Source organism: Sciurus carolinensis, chromosome 4, assembly GCF_902686445.1.
Source record: "Sciurus carolinensis chromosome 4, mSciCar1.2, whole genome shotgun sequence".
Lineage (NCBI taxonomy): Eukaryota > Metazoa > Chordata > Mammalia > Rodentia > Sciuridae > Sciurus > Sciurus carolinensis.
Genome location: NC_062216.1, coordinates 100,258,578 through 100,279,641, shown reverse-complemented (window position 1 = coordinate 100,279,641; position 21,064 = coordinate 100,258,578).

The window sequence follows — 21,064 nt, the reverse complement described above, 5'->3', positions numbered from 1 at the left end:
AAGGCATCCTTTACAAATGGTGAATCTTGTACCATTTAGCCCATATCATTGATTTGAAGAACATGAACAATCATCATTTAAGCAAGTCATAGATTTTATTAGATGTAGGATTTTTTAGAGCTCAGTTGCCAGTGGTCATGCATTCAGTAGGAGGATTTCTGATGGAACTCTCCTTTTTAGATTTTGTTCCCAGTAAGAAACATGCACTGCAGGTTACCCACCCAGCGGTTTTCTCCTTCCTTCCTTGTGAAGATACCCTCACTTTGTTTGAGGGCAGTGTGTCAATCTCAGGTCTTTATGTCAATGACCATTTGAGGGGAGGGCATGTGACACCGTTTTGGGCAGTGCTCTGTAAGAGGAAGCCCTCTAAGTGCTACTGAGAAAAAAATTTCTTCCTTCAAAAAGGGCATCAACTGTGTAAGGAAAAGTCCTTCTGCCCTTTCCTAGTCCTTCCTGCCTGAGATGCTGTTATCTCAGGATGTTTTATATGTAAATTCAGTAGCCATTATGACATCAAAGGACAACATATTTGACAATATGAAAGGCAGGAGAGTAGAAAGATGGAAAGAGTCAGAGTTCTTTGAGCCACAGAATCACCTCCAGAACTGACAATCTCCATATTTCTTATGAAGTAGATAATAAAAGGTGCTTGTAATTCCTGCCATCTTTAGTCAATTTTCTCTCTCTTGATACTCATAGAACACAAACTATCTGATACAGCATGAATGATAAAAATGTGTTTAAAGAAGTTTCCAGAAATTTAATGCCAGTGTATTGGTATGAATTAAATGTATTGGTATCTAATCAGCCAAGGTAAAAAGTTTGAAAAGCCTGCTAAAATTTTCCACTAGTTTGCCATTTACCCTAGCTAAACACTTATGTTCACATTCTACTGATACTGATTCAAATAGACACTTTTTAGTTTTTTGGAAATGCTATTGGACATTATCTGAAAGATTGTTTAAAAGAGAATAAACCCTCATATAATATCTTACATAGCTGTTGCAAACATTTGGTAAGTCTCCTATTTTATATGTGCATGAGATATTTTCATACCTGTGTCATTCTCTTGAATGGCAACACTGAATGATATGATTATCTTGCAAAAATGTTAAGAAAGCAAATTTATATGTTAATTTTGCCTTTTCCCATCTATAATTTGTATTAATTAGAACAAATAAATTGATAATTATTTAAGAGTTCATATTTCATTTTGAAAAGAAGACCTTTTCAGTAAAACATCTGAGTGAAAGTGACGATAAAATTTTAAAAGTTAATATTTTTTCTTTAAAAGTTACATGTAAGTGACTTGAGAGACTGAGGCAGAAGACTTGCAAGTTCAAGGTCAGTCTCTGTAGCTTAGGGAGACCACTCTGTCTCAAAATAAGAAAAAACTAAAAATGACTGGGGTTGTAGTTCAGTGTTATGCCTGTGGGTTAAATCTCCAGTACAAAAAAAAAAAAAAAAAAAAAGTCACATATAAACCTCTAGCCAGGCAAATCAAGAAAAAAGAAGGGCACAAATAATAATATCAGAAATGGAAGAGGCTCATAACTACAGATTCACCTGACATTAAAAATATAGTAAAAATTTATGAAAAACTTTATGCCTGAAAATTTGATAACTTTGATAAAATGGACGAATTCCTTAAAAATAACACAAGATTAGTGAAAATGGAAGTCACTTGAATATGCATAACTCTTTTGAAGCACATGGAACTGCTATAGTTTGTTTTTACTTTGATATTCCATGCCTAGCCAGCAAAGGTTGCCACGGTGACATGTTTGTGTCAAAAGTGCCTTTTAGTTTTTAAAGTGAATTGAACAGTCTTCATGTAATTTATTTACTTTTGTAGCTTTTCTCACCTGTGCTTGACAGTATTTTGCATGTTTAGGCATATGTCATTGTATAAACGCATAAGATGATTATAATTTTATAGGCTATTTACAGGTGACTCAGTGAATCCTTTAGGGGAAACATTGTCAAGCTGACACACAGACTCAGTTGAAGACAACTGTAAAGAAATTTCAGTAATTATCTCTTAACCGTTTTTCACTAACTTGAGTTCAATCTCTAGCCATATTATAAGATAATTGAATTTGTTATACACTGAGACTGTTTTAGTCATATTACACAGGAAAATATTTACTTAAAATTAATGTTTTTATAGATATGTATACAATATTAACATTCTGAATTATTTCAAATGAGGTCATTGGCATTTTCTACTGTTATTTCTGTCAGTGCTTCTCAATTCATTTTATGAGTCACCTGGAGATATTTAAATGAAGTTCCTGAATTTCTAATAAATTTTCATGTGATCCTGAAGTTGCTAGGTTATGGACTACACTTGGAATAGAAAATCTTCAGATAAAATATACTGATTAAATGGAGATACATTAATTTCACAGAATGTTTTGAAGTCTTCAAAAAGAATGAAGGCAAAGATGGTAGAATGAATGGGACATTATGACCCTAAGTGCATATATGATTACAAAACCAGTGTAACTCTACATCATATACAACCAGAAGAATGAGAAGTTATACTCCATTTATGTATGATGTATCAAAATGCATTCTACTATCATGTATAACTAATTAGAACAAATTAAAAAATTATTAAAAAAATTTAAATGAGGGCTAAAATGAAAAACCTATAAGATGTGCTGTTTAAATATTTAAAAAAGCAGAATGAAAAACTATATATATATATATTATGACTGTTAGTATGTTTTCATATAATTTCTAACAGCTCAGTTATAAAATCTTTTAATATGTATTTCTTTGTCCTCATTTTACAATTGTCTAAGACCCTGACCTCTCATTAAGATTCTAGGAAACCAACCCTGAACGTAACATTCTTGCCACTTGCATGTTGTGTTGGTATCAAGTTCAGTAGATATTGGCTGAAGATCTATCTCTAAGTTGATTTCTGTCAGGTGATAATCAGTGTGTTAGTTACTGTCACCAAAATACCTAACAAGAACAACATAGAGAAGGGAAAGTTTATTTTGTCTCATGATTTTGGAGGTTAAGATCATGGTTGACCTACTCCATTGCTCTGGGCCCAAGATGAAGCAGAATATCATGGCAGAAGGCCATGGCAGAGGAAAGCTCCTCAGATCATGTTGGCTGGGAAGCAGAGAGAGAGAGGGGGAAGGCAGAAGGGGCCACAGTGAAGATGAACCTTCCAGGGTATACCTGCAATGACCCATCTCCTCCAGCCATGCCCCAACTGCCTATAGATGCCACCTAGTTAGTCTGTGCAAACTAAGATGAACTGATTAGGTGACAGCACTCATCATCATTTTACCTCTGAATGTTCCTGCATTAAAACTGGTGATTTGGGAGGGATACCACATGTCCAAACCATAACACTTCCATCCCTATCCCCCAAACACTTATGTCTGTCTCACAATGCACAATTCATTAGTTCATTTCCAAGAGACTCATAGTCTTAACAGGTCCATAATTGCCCCAAAGTACAAATCATCTCACATGAGACTCATGGCAAACTCTTGACCATGAGACCCTATAAAGATCAAAAGCAAGTTACACATATTCAATATATAGTGGCACAGAGTAAAAATTCTCATTCCAAAGGGGAGGAATGGGGGCATAGAAAGAAGGGCTGAGACCAAAACAAGATGAAAACTGAGCTGGGTGAACAGGTCATGTAGTTCCGTGGAGAGTGTCTAGGACACATGACGGTGGTATGTTCTCTCCAAAGGGCTTGGGTAGTGCTGCCCCTTTCTCATTGCTGGTTGTGGTGCACACCAGCTGTCTTTACCCTGGCTCTCTCTGCAGTTAACAGCTCTTCTCCATGGGCAGTCCACACTACTGGCATCTCTTAATTCCTCAGGTTGCCATTCTACTTTTGATTTCACCTTCACATATCACACTCTCAGGGGCTGCCCACAGGGCTTTCCACCCAGCTAAACTTTTACTGGCCTCCTAGGCCTTCCTTTGAAGCCTAGATGGAAGGCTCCCTGATGTCCTAACTCCAGCATCCTGCATTCCTGCAGAACCAGCACCAGGTGAATGATGCCAAGTTTGTCACCAGCTTGTGCAGTAGCAAAGTCCCCTGGAAACATGGCTGCAGTTGCCTTTGAGTGCCTGCTGAATACAAGGGAAAGACTTCTTAGGTCCCCCTATACGCAAGTTGCAACCAAGATCTCTTCTCAAAGAAATTTCCGCTTCTGTACCCTACAGTCTGCAATGGGTGTGGTCTTGCAAATTTCTAAGATGCCCACACACCATCTCCCCCTTGGCCTTTGTGCAAAATATTAGCTTCTCTTTAATGGCTATACTGTCTTCAACAACCACATGTTATTTGGTCCCAGTTTTACATGCACTGCACTGGGCAAATTATAAATTTAAATTCCTGCAATTCTGCTTTCCACTCCTGATTCTCACAGTAAATCTAGCTAAAAGTTGCCAACAAAATCCATGCCACTGACTGAATGCTGTGCTGACTTGAAATTTCCTCCACCAGATTAATTAGTTCATCACTTTTAAATTGAGTCTTCATACAAAGTCTCAGGACATGGACAAAATGTAGACAACTTCTTTGTCAGAATGCAACGTGAATGTCCTCTAGTCCTTATTCCCCTGTGCAATCCCATGAGCACACTGTGCATTCTGGTCTTTTGAACACCTACCAGAATCACCCATTTAAGTTCTGTTAACAACATTCTAAAGCTTCCCCAGCCTGCATTTCTAACCGTTTCCAAATTCTTCCCACAAACCAGTTCCAAAGACTTCTGAACCCTATGGTCTTTAAGTCCAGCAATGACCCCACTTCCTGGTTCCAATTTCTATGTTAGTCAGCTTGTTGTCCTTGTGACCAATATGACCAGCAAGGATAACTTAGAGAAGGCAAAGTTTATTTTGGATCATCATATCAGAGGTTTAGCCTATGGCAGGCTGAAAATCATTACTTTGGGCCCAAGGTGAGGCATGACCTCATGGCAGAAGGGTATGGTAGAAGAGTACTTCTCATTTTGTGGTGGCCAGGAAGTAGAGTGAGAGAAGAGGAGGGAGGGGGAGGAGATGATTCCTTTTAGGGCACACCCCCAGTAACCCACTCCTCCAGCCACACCTCACCTGCCTATAATTACCACCTAGTTAGTTCATTGAAGCCAGGAAGAACTGATTCAATTGCAGTTCTCACAATCCACTCATTTTACTTGGTAACATTCCTGCACTAACACAGGAGCTTTTGGGAGACATCTGATATCCAAGCCATAACAGATAGCAAGGAAGAAAGGGGTCAAATGACAGTGACAATGTACGTGACAACAGTGCATGGACCACATCTTCTAGTTTATACTCTTGTATTTACTACTCATGGATGTAGGGTTTTTTTTTTTTTTTTTCTTTTAAATTTTTCAGATTGAGCTGTGACAGATTTCAGTAGTGGTGATGGGTACTTTGGTTTCACTTACTTTCACTCACTTTAATGTCATCACTGTCACCTTAAGCATTTCCTTGGCTTAAATATGTTGAGGGTGGGAGAATACAGAGATGCATCTTCTCCCACCATCAACATATTTAAGATAGATGCATCATCTCTATCTTTCTCTGATTGAGGAAGCCTGATGCAGGCCTTGGTTGGAAAGGAGAGAAGAGAGAGTAAAGTCTTAGCTCTGACTTTCCCCTTATTGTCAACATTCATTTCAAAGGGGGAAAACTGAGAAATGTACAAAGGCAAGATTATGAAATCAGTAATGGAGTTTAATGTTTTTTTTGGAGGGAAGCTTGAGATTTTTGGAAAGGATCGATGGAATTATTACTTTATAAAGTGCAGATCTTTTAGTAGTTGTATAGAATATCAGCTACAAAAGAGAGGGTATTTTATAATGTTTTTGCCAGGAAGAATCATGCATATTTTGGCTTCCATTCAAAATGAGTGAGACTTACATGCCCTTCATTTTATTAGGTGAAAGATGTAATAATAGTACCCGCTTTCATAGCTACAAGTCTATAAAAATCGGTCAACTTCCTTGAAACATAAATGTCAATTTAATGATGCCAGTCACTTTTCCTTCTCTTGCTTTGATAGAAAGGAAATAAAATAATTGAATTCATAATTTATTGCTGTGAAACCCAATTACCTACAAACTTAGCTGCTTAAAAAAAAAACAAACATGCTATTTCTGAAAATGAGGAATTTGGGAGATGTATGTGGGTGGTTTGTCTCCACACTTCTCGCATAGTTAGAAGACTGCTGCAGTCATCTCAGACTTAACTGGGACAGGAAGGTTCTTTTCCCAGATGGCACACTCGTGGACCTACTAGCAGAGAGCATCAGTTGCTTGGTCACTGTTAACAAGAGGACTCAGTTCCTCACCAAATGGATCTTTCTGAAGGACTGCTGAAATGCTTTCATGAGATGGCAGCAGGTTTCCCAGAGCAAGGGAGAGAGAGGGCAAGGAGGATGCCACAGTGCCTTTTGTGATTTAGTCCTACATATCCCTAATTGTCACTTCTGCCCTCTATCCATAAAAAACAGTCAATAATAAAGCCAACACTCACAGGAAGAGAATTAGCTTTGCCTTTTGGAAGCAGAACTATCAAAGAACTTACAGACACATTTTAAAATTATCATAATAGTGAAATTAATTGAAGAAATCTCAGGATTAATATAAATTACAAAATTGCAAAAGGCATAACTTTATTAAGTCCTTCAATTTATATTATTTTCCAAAGAAAATCACTAATAACTAATAGTGGTTTAGTACTACATGTATCAGGTTTCACTTCATCTATTTTATCCTTATTACAATTCTGGGAGGTAAATCCTCTTATGACCATGTTTCATCAAAATTAAAATACCATGAATTGCAACATGCATCCTGATTTTATGTACAATTAAGAAATAAAAATGGCAAATGCTCCATTTCTCAATGGCTCCTCATTTATTTGAATTTGTACTTTTTACTTATTTAAAGTATAATTCCTAGGCTTATTTAGCTCTTCTTTTTGGGTTCACATAAAGAGAAAAATATAAATGAAATAGATTGGTATTCCTAAAACATTTTTTATATTCAGAGTCCAATTCTTCTGAATCATTAGCAATTCAAAATTATAATGTCCTCTTTTTTCACACAGTATTGCCAAAAGCATTGAAGAGTGTCCTGTTGTTTCCTTCAGGAACTTTTCCTAAGTTAAAAATTAGCTAGGTAGGCAACTAAAATACTGCTTCACAGGATGTATAATGAGAAGACATTTTTAAATTCTAATAATTTCTTATTTACCCTTTATATTGTTTTCTCCCATGTTCTGAACTAAAATGTGGTACAGAAAAGATACTTTGTTTCTGCAAGTTATTTTGCTTTCTTTTTATAGTTACAGTGTTTCTTCATCTCCTTGCACCTGGGGAAAGATTCTAAAAGAGAGTAGGTTGGTTTGGGGAATATTTGACATATTTTCCCCTTTATGGATACTGAAATACCATTAAATTTTATTTCCCACCTTAGAGGAAACCTTTATTTTGTATTTTGAAGTTCAGACATGGGAGGGATGCCAAACAAACTTTGAAATACCTGAAAATAAAATTAAAAGAACCCTTCTTCGTTGGAGTGTTTAGATTGTCATCAAATGTTATTGATGTTTTTATGAAATGAAGAGGAAAAAGTTGAATGCATATAATCTGAAGATATTTATTTTGTCTTTGTTCTTTACTTATATTATGAGTTATGTTTCTATTTCAGGAGTCTCAGGATTTCAGTGAACTCACATCTGTTAAGATTTAATCTTAAAATAGAATTTAAGTGAAACGAGATATAAAAAAAGCATTATGGTGCTTAAACATTTTAACATGTCTTATATCTCTCTGGTCCATATTCTAAAATCTTCCCAACTCATATATTAGGAGTTTAATCTCCCTTTGTTTTGTTGCCAAAATAAGTAAAATATGTAGGGATTTTTCTGATGATGGAGTTATTTTGTAGGAAAAGTTTACCTGCTTTTGAGTCAGAGACCTTGGTTCCCCTTCTGGCTCCATTGTCTGCTAGGTACATGTCTTTGATCCTCATTTATAAGTCAGTAATGGTGTGAGTTCTGGAGAAGGCAACCAACCACCTACTCTGGGTGTCTATGCATTCTTGGTGGGTATGCCATTAGTACAGGGCCCTGCCTGCCCTTTAGCTAGGCCATTGTGCAGGTTGGTTTTTCAGTAAACAACCTTGAGAGGTGAGGTGACTCTCCACTCAGGCAAAAGGCAAGCTTACTCATCACTCACTGGCATGCTGGATTTCCCATGTTCAGAGTTCCTCTCCATTTAGACCCACCTGTGTGTATCACCCCCAAGGAACTTGAGGAACCATCAGTAATTGACACAAAATGATATTCATGCTGTTTTATCTGCTCTGAGTAGTTAAGTGTTTGACACGTAGTCAGCTCTTGATAAATGTTTGTTGCATCAATAAAGGGATACCTCAACCTATGCAAGCCAATGTGTCAGGGTATGCTCAATGCTGTAACATATACCACCCCCCCAATCTTAAGGGCTTAGCATCATAACTGCTTATTTATTACTCGGATTGAGGTCTAACATGTGTTTTGGGGTATACTTTCCTCCATATGTCATTGAGGAATCTACTCTTTTCTGTGGAGTGGTTATTCCATCCTCTAGAGCCAATAGCTTTGTGTAGCTATTTAAAATTAAAAATTTAAAAATTAAGCTCTAGTTTCTTGGTCCTCATGGTCACATTTCCAATTTCATATGGCTGGCTACTGTGGGGGCAAAGCAGGTGTAGAGCATTTCCATCATCACAGGAAGTTTTACAGGGCAGCAGTACCGTGGTTGCCCTGTAGCCTTGGGCCTCCACCAGAGCCTCTGGATTTAGAGGCAAAAGAGGAGAGCCAGATGTGTGGAGGAATGTTTAAGAAACTCCTCTTAAAATCCTCAGCCTGGGGAAGCACACATATCTTCTGCACCCATTTCATTGGCTAGATCCACCTAAAGGAAAGGGAAGCTGGAAATGCTATGCTAGTCAGGAAGACAAGAACTGAGGTTTGTAGAGCAGTAGCAATGCCAACCCACAAGTCTTAGCCCTTAACTATGATCCAAATATTATACATTATTCTTGAATTTTAACATTATCTTTCAGTCAGTAAGGTGATGCTATTAACGAGGACTCCATAGTTTTATAAATCATGGCTCTCAAAATAATATTGCCATTAATATAATTTTACTTCAGTTGACACCCATAATTCCTTGATCCAATTTTAAAGTTGTCCCACCTTTTATTCTACACTCAAGGAGTGGTTTCAAATGATACTTTCTTTTATTATTTATTTCAATCTATGGGCTACCTTTTGCTGCTACTGAAATTGCACTGTTGAAGTCATCTGTAACTGACTGCACTCACACAGAGCCAAGTCTCCTCCCACAGGTATTCTCAAAGTATGTGGTTGGGCATTTTCCATGATTTCAGTTAATTTATAGTGTTATTTAGACTCCACCACAGGGCCCCCAATTATTTAACCCAATGCTATCCTGGGTGTTTCTGTGGGGCAATGTTTTGGATGAAATTGACATAAGAGTTGGTAGACTGAGTCAAGTATCTTGCCCCTGTTCATGTGAGTTGCTCATCAAACAAGTCAAAAAGCCTGAACAGAACCAAAGAAGTTGATCCTTCCCAAAAGAATTTTTTTTCTGCACTTCTGTCTTCATACTGTATAATAACTTTTTCCTTGTTTTCAAACTCATACTGAAATATTGGTTTTCTCTGGACCTTGTGTCTCCTCATTTTTGGAATGGAATGTACTATTGGCTTTCCTGATTCTCAGGCCTTTGGACTCAAATTGGAACTACACCATCAGTTTTCTTGGGTGTCTAGCTTTTTGACTTACCTGTAGAATTTGGGATTTTTACTCTTCATAACTGTGTGAAAATTCTTTATAATAAGTCTCTCTCTCTCTCTCTCTCTCTCTCTCTCTCTCTCTCTCTCTCTGTGTGTGTGTGTGTGTGTGTGAGAGAGAGAGAGAGAGAGAGAGAGAGAGAGAGAGAGAGAGAGAGAGGATATACATCCTATTACATTCTCTTGGTTTTATTTCTTGGACAAACCCTGAATAGTACATCATATATGTCCAAACCTGGCATAAATGGAGATGTACATATCTTTCTCTTAGATACTTGCACCAAAGGGAGGAGATAAATTTTGAATTTATTGCTTCCCACAGAGGATCCAGGCTTCATTTCAGATACCACACATGCAGGTAGTTAGTATAATTTAGAAGTGCTCACAACTCCAGCCTTGAACCGTTGATAGCCATCCTTTGTGGTTGTGGGATTTGGGGAATTATGCTGGAAAAAGAAAACATTAACTAAAGAAAATTTTATTTCAAATAAGTTCAGGGTCTTAAATTGTATTTCACATGTCCCATTCATATTTATATTCAGTTTTCCCAGTCTCTCAACTATGTCTGTCTTGAGTTTTAGGTCCTATGTAATTACTCCAAACATTGCTCCACATTGGATAAGCAATGTTTTATTTAATCTATTCTGATATATTCAGTGGATTGTCATCAAGTCATTCCCTAAAATTTTATCAATAAATGTATAAGAAAATTTTATTTTCATATTATATGCTTGTTTTTCTAATACATGGATTTTTTCCCCCTCTTAATCAGTGAGATTTTCTTTGCTCCAAATAACAAATAGCAACATAGTTTCACTTCCACTTCAGCTAATTTTACTTTAACAAGGGAAAGTTCTAAAGACCTTGTTTGTATTTAATTTGGCATTTTCATGATAAGCATCCTTCAATACATCCCTCTTGACTAAAAAATTACATTATTTTCAGAGAAGAGGATAGAGCAGGAAACTAACATTTCCAAAGGTTATACTGCAGATGACTCTTCAATGACTAAGACTATCTGGAGGCCATTAGGCCTGATAAGTTATTTTATTTCTCCAATTTTTTTCATTTTTCACAACTAGTCAAATTCAGTGATAGTTAATTGTTCATATGATATAAAAAGTTGAGGTCATTACAGATATCAAAATTCTCATTCAAATAGAGAGGTTTCTCCTCATAAAATTGGTTTTCACCATTTAGTTTGAGTGATTATAGCTCTTTATTTACATTTCCTAAGCAATTACAGCCATTTGCATGTGCAGTGATTCAGTTCCCACTGAATCATGATGAAAGGGGAAGCAAAAACTAAACTAAACTAAAATTCTAAAAATGGTAGGCTGCCATGTTCCTATCAGACTTCTGAAGGTCCAGGGATGCTCATCTCTTCTCACTAGATGCACACCGTGCAGCAGGAAATGGGGTGAAAGCCGCTTGTGCCTTTCCAAAGGATGGAGGCTTACACACAGCAGGTGAGGGCCAGTAGAGATGCAAAGTCAATTCAGATGGATAAAGCAAGGTTCTCAAAGCACCTGGGAACCAATGGAGACTTACCAGGTACGCAGGCACACTTCTAAGAAGCTCATCCTGGGAGGCAGGCATGCTGACATCATCAAGTTGTTTCTTTAAGCAGTTTGGCCCCAGGGATGTGGGGGGTGGGGAGCACAGGTTTTGGAGACAGACATGCCTGGGTTTGGTTTTGTCTTAGTCAATTACAAGGTGTTTAAGTAGCATAGCCTTCTCAGAATTAAAAGGCATCACCTGGGGTTCTTGTTAAACTGTGGGTGCTAGCTCAATAGTTTTGTGGTGGGTCCCAAGATTAGTTTTTTATGAAATCTTATTCCCAAAAAGCTCCTAAAAATACCAATGCTGCTAATATGTAAGACACCTGTTGAGAAACAAGCGCTGGAGTGAGCACTTGACCTCTGAGTTTCAGTTCTGTTCTCTGAAATATAGGGAAATAGTATCTAATCACAGATTGTGGCTTCAGTTATAAGATAAAATGTCTACTACTGTGACACACAGTAGGCATTCACGTAATGGAACCATTGTTGAACTTTTCCACATTTACTCAGCTTCACATATTTTGCCTGTTAAAACCAGCAAACAATTATACCAGGGATGTTCCTATCAGGTGTGAAAACAAGATTTGGCCAGCTAAGGAAGCTTGCATTTTTTTATATACATAATTTTTTAAATGAAGATAATATTTTAATGTAATATTTTTAAAATTTATTTTTATTGTAAACAAATGGGGTACATCTTGTTTCTCTGTACATGAAGTAGAGGCATACCATTTGTGTAATCATACATTTGTAAGGGGAAAAATGCAGCTCAGGTTGGGATCTGAAGCGGCGATTGTGGCTGCCGCTGAGCGCTCCCAAGATGTAAGGCAGCCGCCACTGCGCGATCCTGCTGAACTGCCGCTTGCTCGCTTGGCTCAGTTGTGGCTCACCAATAGCTCCCAGAAAAAAATGCTCTGCAGACACGAGATCTCACGCAAGAGACTTTATTTATGCGGACGATTAACATGACTGCTCAGGGCAAAAAGAAGGGGCAAAAGAGAGAGATGGCGTGTGGCTTCTCCCAGACATTGGAATCTCACGGGCTGGAAGGAACCAATAGTGGAGGAGAATTCTTGCAAGCTGACTGATGAACCAATAGCATGTTAGGACGTAAGGTGGGAAGCAGGAAAATGGCAACTGAGTAAGCCGGAAATTCCTATAATGGAAGAGGCCCTTGGAGCGCAGATTGACAAGTGGTTGGGAGGCCAGAAATTCCTGTAACTGTGAGAGGCAGGCAGAGCGCAGATTGACAAGTGGTTGGGAGGCGGGCAAAATGGCTGTACCTGAGGGGAGGGGGGCAGATTTATACATTACACATTTACATAGGGAAATGGTGTTTGATTCATTCTGTTGTTTTTTCCTCCCTCCCACCCCTCCCACCCCTCTCTTCCCTCTACACAGTCCCTCCTTCCCCAATTCTTGCCTCCCTCCCACCCCCCATTATGTATTATCATCTGGTTATCAGCAAGATCATTTGTCCTTTGGTTTTTTGAGATTGGCTTATCTCACTTAACATGATATTCTCCAATTTCAAAGTTCATTTTTAAATGAATGACTTGAGATAGAATGAAGATTTATGGTTTTCTTTTTTATTTTCCTTGACTAATACAGTACGAAGTAGAATGGGAGAAAAAGAAAGTACCAAATAAAAGGTAGAATTGTAACAATACTACCTTCAGGAAATTTTTAAAGGAAGAAATAAGACTGGTTAAGATTTTAGATATATTCATCAAATAAATTGAACTACAACAAAGCTGACCTACAGCCAGCTGAATGGTGCCACATGCTGAGAAGCACCAGCAGAGTCTCTAGATCTTCTATCTTTCCGTGTTACAAAAATTCTGTGCAAGTCTTTCACATCTCAATAGTTTAAGGTTTTACCACATTGTGTAATTTCTTGGGTAACTCTTTCTGCTTTTATAAATTTGGGCTTTTGAGATAATTAGGAGGTTAATTCCGGTTGATATATAGGAGTCCTGTAATTACCCACTGCTTCCTACAGTACTTTTTATACTGGTGCAGTTTTTCCTGTGGCCAAGCAGGACTGCCTTATTATGATGTGGGGCGCACTTCAAAACATACCCTGGGGAGGAAATGACTGATACCGCCTGCTCCCTTTCTCTGCCTGGGGTAACAAGATTAATACAAAATGTCCAGATCACTCTGCCATTGTTTCCCCTTCTTGCGTACTTCTTGCAAGTGGCTTTAATTTGAGTAGAAGGTTTTGTGAGCAGATGAAAATTTTAGTCATAAAAGATGCCCATGGCAAAGGAATAAGATATTTCTTTTTTAATTTATTTATTTTTTAATTTTTTACAGACTGCATTTTGATTCATTGTACACAAATGGGGTACATCATTTCATTTCTATGGTTGTGTACAATGTAGATTCATACCATTCATGTAATCATACATGTACATAGGTTAATGATGTCTATCTCGTTCCAACATTTTTCATACCCCCCCATTTCACTCTACATAATCTAAAGTTCCTCCATTCTTCTCTCACCCCACCCCACCCCCATTGTATATCATCATCCACTTATCAAGGAAAACATTTGGCCTTTTTTGGGGGGGATTGGCTTATTTCACTTAGCATGACATTCTCCAATTCCATCCATTTATCTGCATATACCATAATACTATTCTTCTTTATGGCTGAATAATATTCCATTGTGTATATATCCCTCACAGAAATAGAGAAAGCAATCCTGAATTTCATCTGGAAGAATAAGAGACCTCAAATAACCAAACCAATCCTGAGCAGGAAAATAAAGCAGAAGATATCACAATACCAGACCTTAAACTATACTACAGAGCAATAGTAACAAAAACTGCATGATATTGGCACCAAAATAGACAGGCAGACTAACGGTACAGAATAGAAGAAATAGACAAACCCACATAAATACAGTTACCTCATACTAGATAAAGGAGTCAAAAACATATAATGGAGAAAAGATGTGTCATACATAAAAAAATTAGAGTCATATTTCATTTTGTTTCCTTGAGAGGATAGTTTTGAAAACAAAAGGAAAATTGGTTAAACTTAAGTTTTTCAGGAACAACCTCTCAAAAATCTAGTTAGAGCAGCTTGTTTTTTTCCTGTTGCAGATAATCTTAAAGAACAATCAATAACATTTTTAATTAATATGACCCAGCATTACTCTGTCAACAAATTCAACGTGGTTTTGTATAAATGGGATGATTTACCTTCAAATATATTTGGAATACAACTATTATATAAGTTTTTGATATGTTGAAGAGTGAGATGAAGTTCTCTCTGGCAGATTCCAGGAATAAATGCAGGAGATCAGATGCATTTGTACCCTGAATTGCTATACTTGCTTTATTGTGTTGTCAATGAAGAATGCTAGTACTGCTAAAAATGATTTCTAAAGAAATTAACTCCCTCAATCCTACAAGGCAGTCCCCCAATTAGTTAACCAACAAATATTTAATAAACATCTATGTACCAGATGTTGTGTTTGGGAGTTGGAATAAAATGGGCAAGCAACAAATCAACACAATTCTCATCCTCGTAGAAAGTGTGCTCTAGCAGGGTGATAAAGAAGCCAAGTAATCACAGATTTCTTGAAGGTGGAATTTGTAATTTTGGCAGTTTTCTTTAAGCGTTAGGAGGATGAGTTAGTGTCACAGGTTCCCAACATCAGCACTTGTTATGGTTGTGAAGTTAGCACTAGGCACTTGTGAACTTTGATTAGTGTCAAGATAGCCCCAGAAAGACACTGCTATACTTGAAAGCTCCTGCCCTTTCTTCTACAACAAGAAGATGTCTGGATCTGGACCTGTTGATCATAACACCTTTCACCTGGTGTGCTTCCTCCTTCTTTATATTTCAGATTTTATACCTACCCAAAAAGATCTTAGTAGTGTATAAAATTTCAGGATTAATAACTGTCGTTACCTATGAGCAAAATCCACAGCAGGACAAAATTTGTGTCTGCATTTAAAGAACTCCAAGTTCAACTCAATAAGTGTCTTCTATTCTGTTTACCACTGTAATCAATTTAGGAAGTGGAGAGAGAAAGGAGGGAAAGACTGTCTTCCATTCTCAAAAATCTTGCAGCACTGATTAGATACCACAGAAGTGCTGCCTGTCACAGAACAGTGTTAGCAGTTATAACGTGTGTGAAGGGGCATTTTCTCTGTGCTGTGGACATAGCTCAACTCAGAAAGGCAGAGATGGCATGTTTCCTTTTTCTTTTGGGCATAATGGAAGATGCAAGGCCTCCTCTCATCTCATCTGCTTTTATGGTTTGGATTTATGGAGTCCCCCAAAAGCTCATTTGTGAGACAATGTAAGAAAGTTCAGATGTAAAATGATCAGATTATGAGAGCTTTAACCTAATTGGTGGATTAATTTGCTGATATGGATTAACTGGGTGGTAACTATAGGAGGTAGGGTATGACTGGAGATGATTGGGGGAGTGCCTTAGGGGTTGATACTTTGTCCCTGGGGAGCAGAGTTCTCTCTCTGCTTCCTGATTTCCATGTCCTGAGTTGCTTTCCTTCTCCATGCCCTTCTACCATGATGCTCTGCTTCACCTTGGGCCCAGAGCCGTGGAGTCAGCTGACCATGGATTAAACCTCTAAAACTATGCACCAAAATAAACTTTTCTTCCTCTTCGTTGTTCTTGTCAGGCCCTTTGGCCATGGTGATGCAAAGCTGACTAAAACATCTGCCTTCCTTTCCTCCTCTGTGGACCTGCTTTGCTTAATCTGATAACGAAGGGAAATCCGAATATTGCCTTCTACATGCCATCATTTTGATGAAGCTTCTCTTCAAACCCTTCCTTCCAAGACAGAATGATTTTCTTACTTGGGATTCCTCTTCCCTGAAGTCCCAGACTTCATGTAAATCCATCTAGAATTTACTCATTCTTTTAAGTTGACCTTTCTCCTTTGACCTTTCTCATTTTGAGATGTGAGTTCTCACACTCTGTTATCAGCAAAGTGAAGGCAGGGCCAGATCCCTAGTAGATGAGTAGAGCTGGCGTCCATAGTGCGTCTTGGCCAACAGAGTCTGGTTAAAGTTGTATTCCTTCATCCCCACTTTACTAGGCACAAAGCTAAGTGCTTTATATACATTGTATCATCAAATTCTCCCATCATCACTATGAACAAATTTTCAAGTTTTAAAAAACATATATACCACTTTAAACATAAGCAAAATAAAGATCACAAAGCCAACTTCCCATAATATAAAGGAAAAATGACAGGAGTCTGATGTTGAAATTGGGTATGGGAAACAGTATCTGTGACTGGGATTTGTTGCAAAATTCAGTAGAGGTGGGCAGGTAACTCTATACAATTAAAGCATGTCTAATTTCTACTTATAAATTTTCTTTCTTTTCCCTTTATACATTGAGAGATATTATATAATATTTATATTATATTAATTATATTTTATATTTTTGGCACTGGGGATTGAACCAAGGGCATTTAACCACTGAGTCATATCCCCAGTCCTTTTCAGAAATATTTTATTTCAAGACAGGGTCTCGCTGAGTTGCTTAGGGCCTCTCTAAATTGTGCAGGCTGGCTTTGAATTCCCAGTCCTCCTGCCTCAGCCTCCTTAGCTGCTGAGATTACAGTGCGCCACTGCACCCAGCTGAGAGCTTTTCTTTCTTTCCTTTTTTTAAAAATATTTTTTTAGTTGTTGATGGACCTTTATTTTATTTATTTACATATGGTGCTGAGAATTGAACCCAATGCCTCACACATGCTAGGAAGTTCTCTACTACTGAGCTACAACTCCAGCCCCTGAGAGTTTCTTTTTAATATTAACATTTCACCCAAATATTGCAGTAGAAAAGCAGGACAAATACATACATCCCAATCACATAGCACTTGGTAAACATGGTATTTTGGGCTTTGTAGCTTAAAGCACAGAAAAAGGGTGAGTAAAAATGACACTTGTCTCTAAATTTAAATAAAGAATGATAAAGGGATTTTCCTAAATCTATGATTACTTTGAAGACCTCATTCTTAGGAAGTTTGCCTTTGCAATAATCACTCTATATTTTCTCTCTCTTCAAATTTTGAACATTTCTGTTAAAATTTTTGCTTGTAAAACTTACTTCAAACCCTAAACTAAATATAAATATATTCTCTGGTGATAGCTAGAATACACTGTTATCAAGAAATACATCTACTTGTGTTGCAAAAGTGCTGGGGAAAATTTGGTATGTGTGATATAAACAAATGATTTTTGTCCTATCCACCTTCATAGCTCTGTCCCCAGTTAGTGAGATATGTATTGAACCATATGAAAATGTCCTTTAGAATATATTGTATCCTTATATGGCATTCTATCCTCAAGAGGTTCACAGTTAGTTTATTACATTGTGTCTATATCTAATGTAATTTCTTACCTGTATATTATACATCAGCATTCAATGCTTGCTTGGACATCCTAAAGGTTTATTATGGGGAAATGCATAAAATAAACAGTCATTGGTTATTTTTCTCTGGTGTGATCCAGTTGTAAACCATTATAGCTTATTGATTCTTTTAGACCATTGCACTGTGTTTTCTAACATTCAGGAACTCCCCGAAGATTTTTATTTTATTGACAAACCACAGAAGCACCTATATATTGCTTTTATCTATTATATGAGTTGGAATTCTAGAGTAAGATTTTATTTGACAAAAACAAAACAAAACAAAACCAAATAGTAAGCAAATGGGAATGGCTGGTATTTGTCCTCAGTCTGCAGATAGTCAATTCTTATTCTACAGGGTCAATGTTAATGAATACATATAGGGAAGAACAGAAACAGGGTCTATATTTAATAACAGCATTTCCCCCCCAAAATACTAGAAGATAGACATGCTAGAAGATTTCGATGATTTTGCCCAGAATTTTAAATAGCTTAATGTTACATTTGGTTATTTTGTGATTTAGCTTATTTGCCTTTAATATTCAATGATTTTTTTCCATGTCTGTTATGGTTTGGATGTGAGGTGTCCCCCAAATGCTAGAAGTTTCAGAGATGAAATGGGGTTGTGAGAGTCTTATCCTAATTAGTGAATTAAGTCCTGATGGGATTAACTGAGTTACTGGAGGCAGGTGGGGTGTGGCTGGAGGAAGTGGTTAATTGGGGGCGTGGCTATGGGGTATATATTTTGTATCTGGAACGTGGAGTCCCTCTGCTCCCTGATCACCACATAAGCAGCTTCTCTCTGACACACTCCTCTGTCATGTTGTTGCTGTATCACCTGGAGCCCTGAGGAATGGAGCCGGCTGTCTTTGGATTGAGGCCTCTGAAACCGTGAGTCCTCAAACTTTTCCTCCTCTTTGGTTGTTCTGGTCAGATCCTTTAGTCACAGCATCAAAAAAACTGACTAAAAGAATGTCTATATGATACTTTGCATATTAATTATACCTTTTGAGATTTAAAAATTATTTTTAGAGTGGGTATGCACTTTCATTTCATCATTAACTCTCACTGGTAATTATCTGTCTGCACTAACATCATGTCTGGGGCTTACTTGGTAGATTCTGTATTTTTTTTCTTGTCTTACACAAAACTTTCTAGAAAGTAGGCCATATAGTTTGACTTAAGTATACTTTCTTTAATCTCTCTAATTCACTTAAGATGATGAACAAAGAAGTGGTCATTTATTGCTTTTACATAAGTTACAGTTTCCCCATTTTTATGAGGTCAAGGGAAAAATGTTTTTACTCTCAAATGTTTTATTTTCTGTTATTATATGTATAGCCTGTTTTCAAGTATTTTCAACAACTTGTTGCAACATCTCAAAAATACATTACCATGACATTAGTAGAGGACTTACATACAAGTTTATTGATGATTACAAAAGCCAAAATATTGTTTTCCAGTAAATGTCAGAATTGTAAGGAAAAATTATATCAAGAAGCAAAGCTAACAGTGAACTCTTAATTTATTAAGTCATTAAATAGTGCTTAGAATAATTAAGAATGTATGCATTCATGACATTTTAAAAATTATCCTATGTCTCTTTCTTTAATACCATAAACTTTAAATACAACTATTTTCTTGCACCAATGAATAGCACATGTATAACCCTTCTAATTGGATAGTATGACAAAGGCATGATGATTTTTTTTTATTAAGTGGCATAAATAGCAAGACTGTGGATATAATCTCATCTTGAGAAATGTTAACATTCTAAGACCCTGTTACCTGGAAAACTGTGGGCTACATATAGATGAAAGATGGACTTCTTTTGGCTTATATAATGTTTTGTGCAATTTGTTAGGATTTAAATTTAGATAATTTGAAAATCAGGTGATATAGAAAATAGGCAAATCTGGTACAAAAGGCTTGTGTGTATTTCTGCATGCTACATGGGACACAGCTGAGAGAATTTCAGTTCCTTTTAGCTGTCCATATATTTTGTGGTCCCTGTCATTCACCCATGGTATGCCCTCATTCTAACATCCCTCCCTCTTAACTGATACAGGCTTTCAACTTCTCATTCACATCCCAGAGATAACCTGGTTAAGTCTGCATCAGTCACTTACTCAGCTCTAGTAGCCTTCATTGATCCATTTGTTGTTTTCTTTCCTATCTGCCAGCACTTTATAGAAATCTTCACACCAACCCCATACAATAAGGATTGCCATTGACCTCATCGACAGAAGTAAATTGAGACTCAGAAGTGAAGCAATTTTCCCAAGGTCATCCAGAGAATGTGTGGGTTGCCAGTTCAGGCCTAAGGCCACTGTAGTAATAGTCTTAGCCACAGTGGAAAATGGTGTTTGTTTTTCAGTCATTTGCCTCCAGGGCACCATCTCTACAAGATCTAACTACCTAAAACTATGCGATTTTACTTTCTGTTAACACTGATTTCATGTAACATGTTTTTATAGATTTCATGTAACATGTTTTTATTTTAATCAAAGTATTGTAAATGTTTCATTTAAAAATAAAATTCCCAGTCATACTATTCTGGGTAAGTTGCCTCTGCCATTTACCTGTGAATTTCTCAATAATATCTTTCTATTTCTTTATGAATTTTGATCACTGATTTTCCTTTCTGGTAGTTGAGAATTTAACTTCTCACCACACGTCATCCTCATTTCCTTCTTTCCAATTTCTTAATATAATTAGATCATATTTTAAATGATAAAATTTATGTTTTATGGCAACAAGCATCACTAAAAACTTAGTACTGTACTGTGTTCACATATTCATTCCCTTACCATCTTTTCTATACCCCACTTGCCCCTCCCACCACATCCCCAGAGGTAATAGTACCTGTTGTTAATTTCCTTTCTATTTAATTTTCCATATGTTTGTTCCATTTTTCAAGCTCTGCCAAATCTTTAATCATTTGTGAACTTTTTCTCAAATACTTACTTGGAGCAGCCTCTCATTCCCACTCCCTCTTTTCTGTAGCCCTCTGTTGGCTGCTCAGATCTTGTCTGGTTGCCCTGCAGCCCAGGGCAGAGTTTGCAAACTCAGCACTTCACATGCTCCTGTTTTGAATCTTTGAGCTGATCCTGTTACCGTGTCTTTCCTAGTTTATTCTCTCATTTTCCAAAGCATTTATCTTTGTAGCTAGTTAGACAAGTGTCCATGGTATTTTTTTGTTGTTGTTGTTTTAGTTCTTTCCTGTT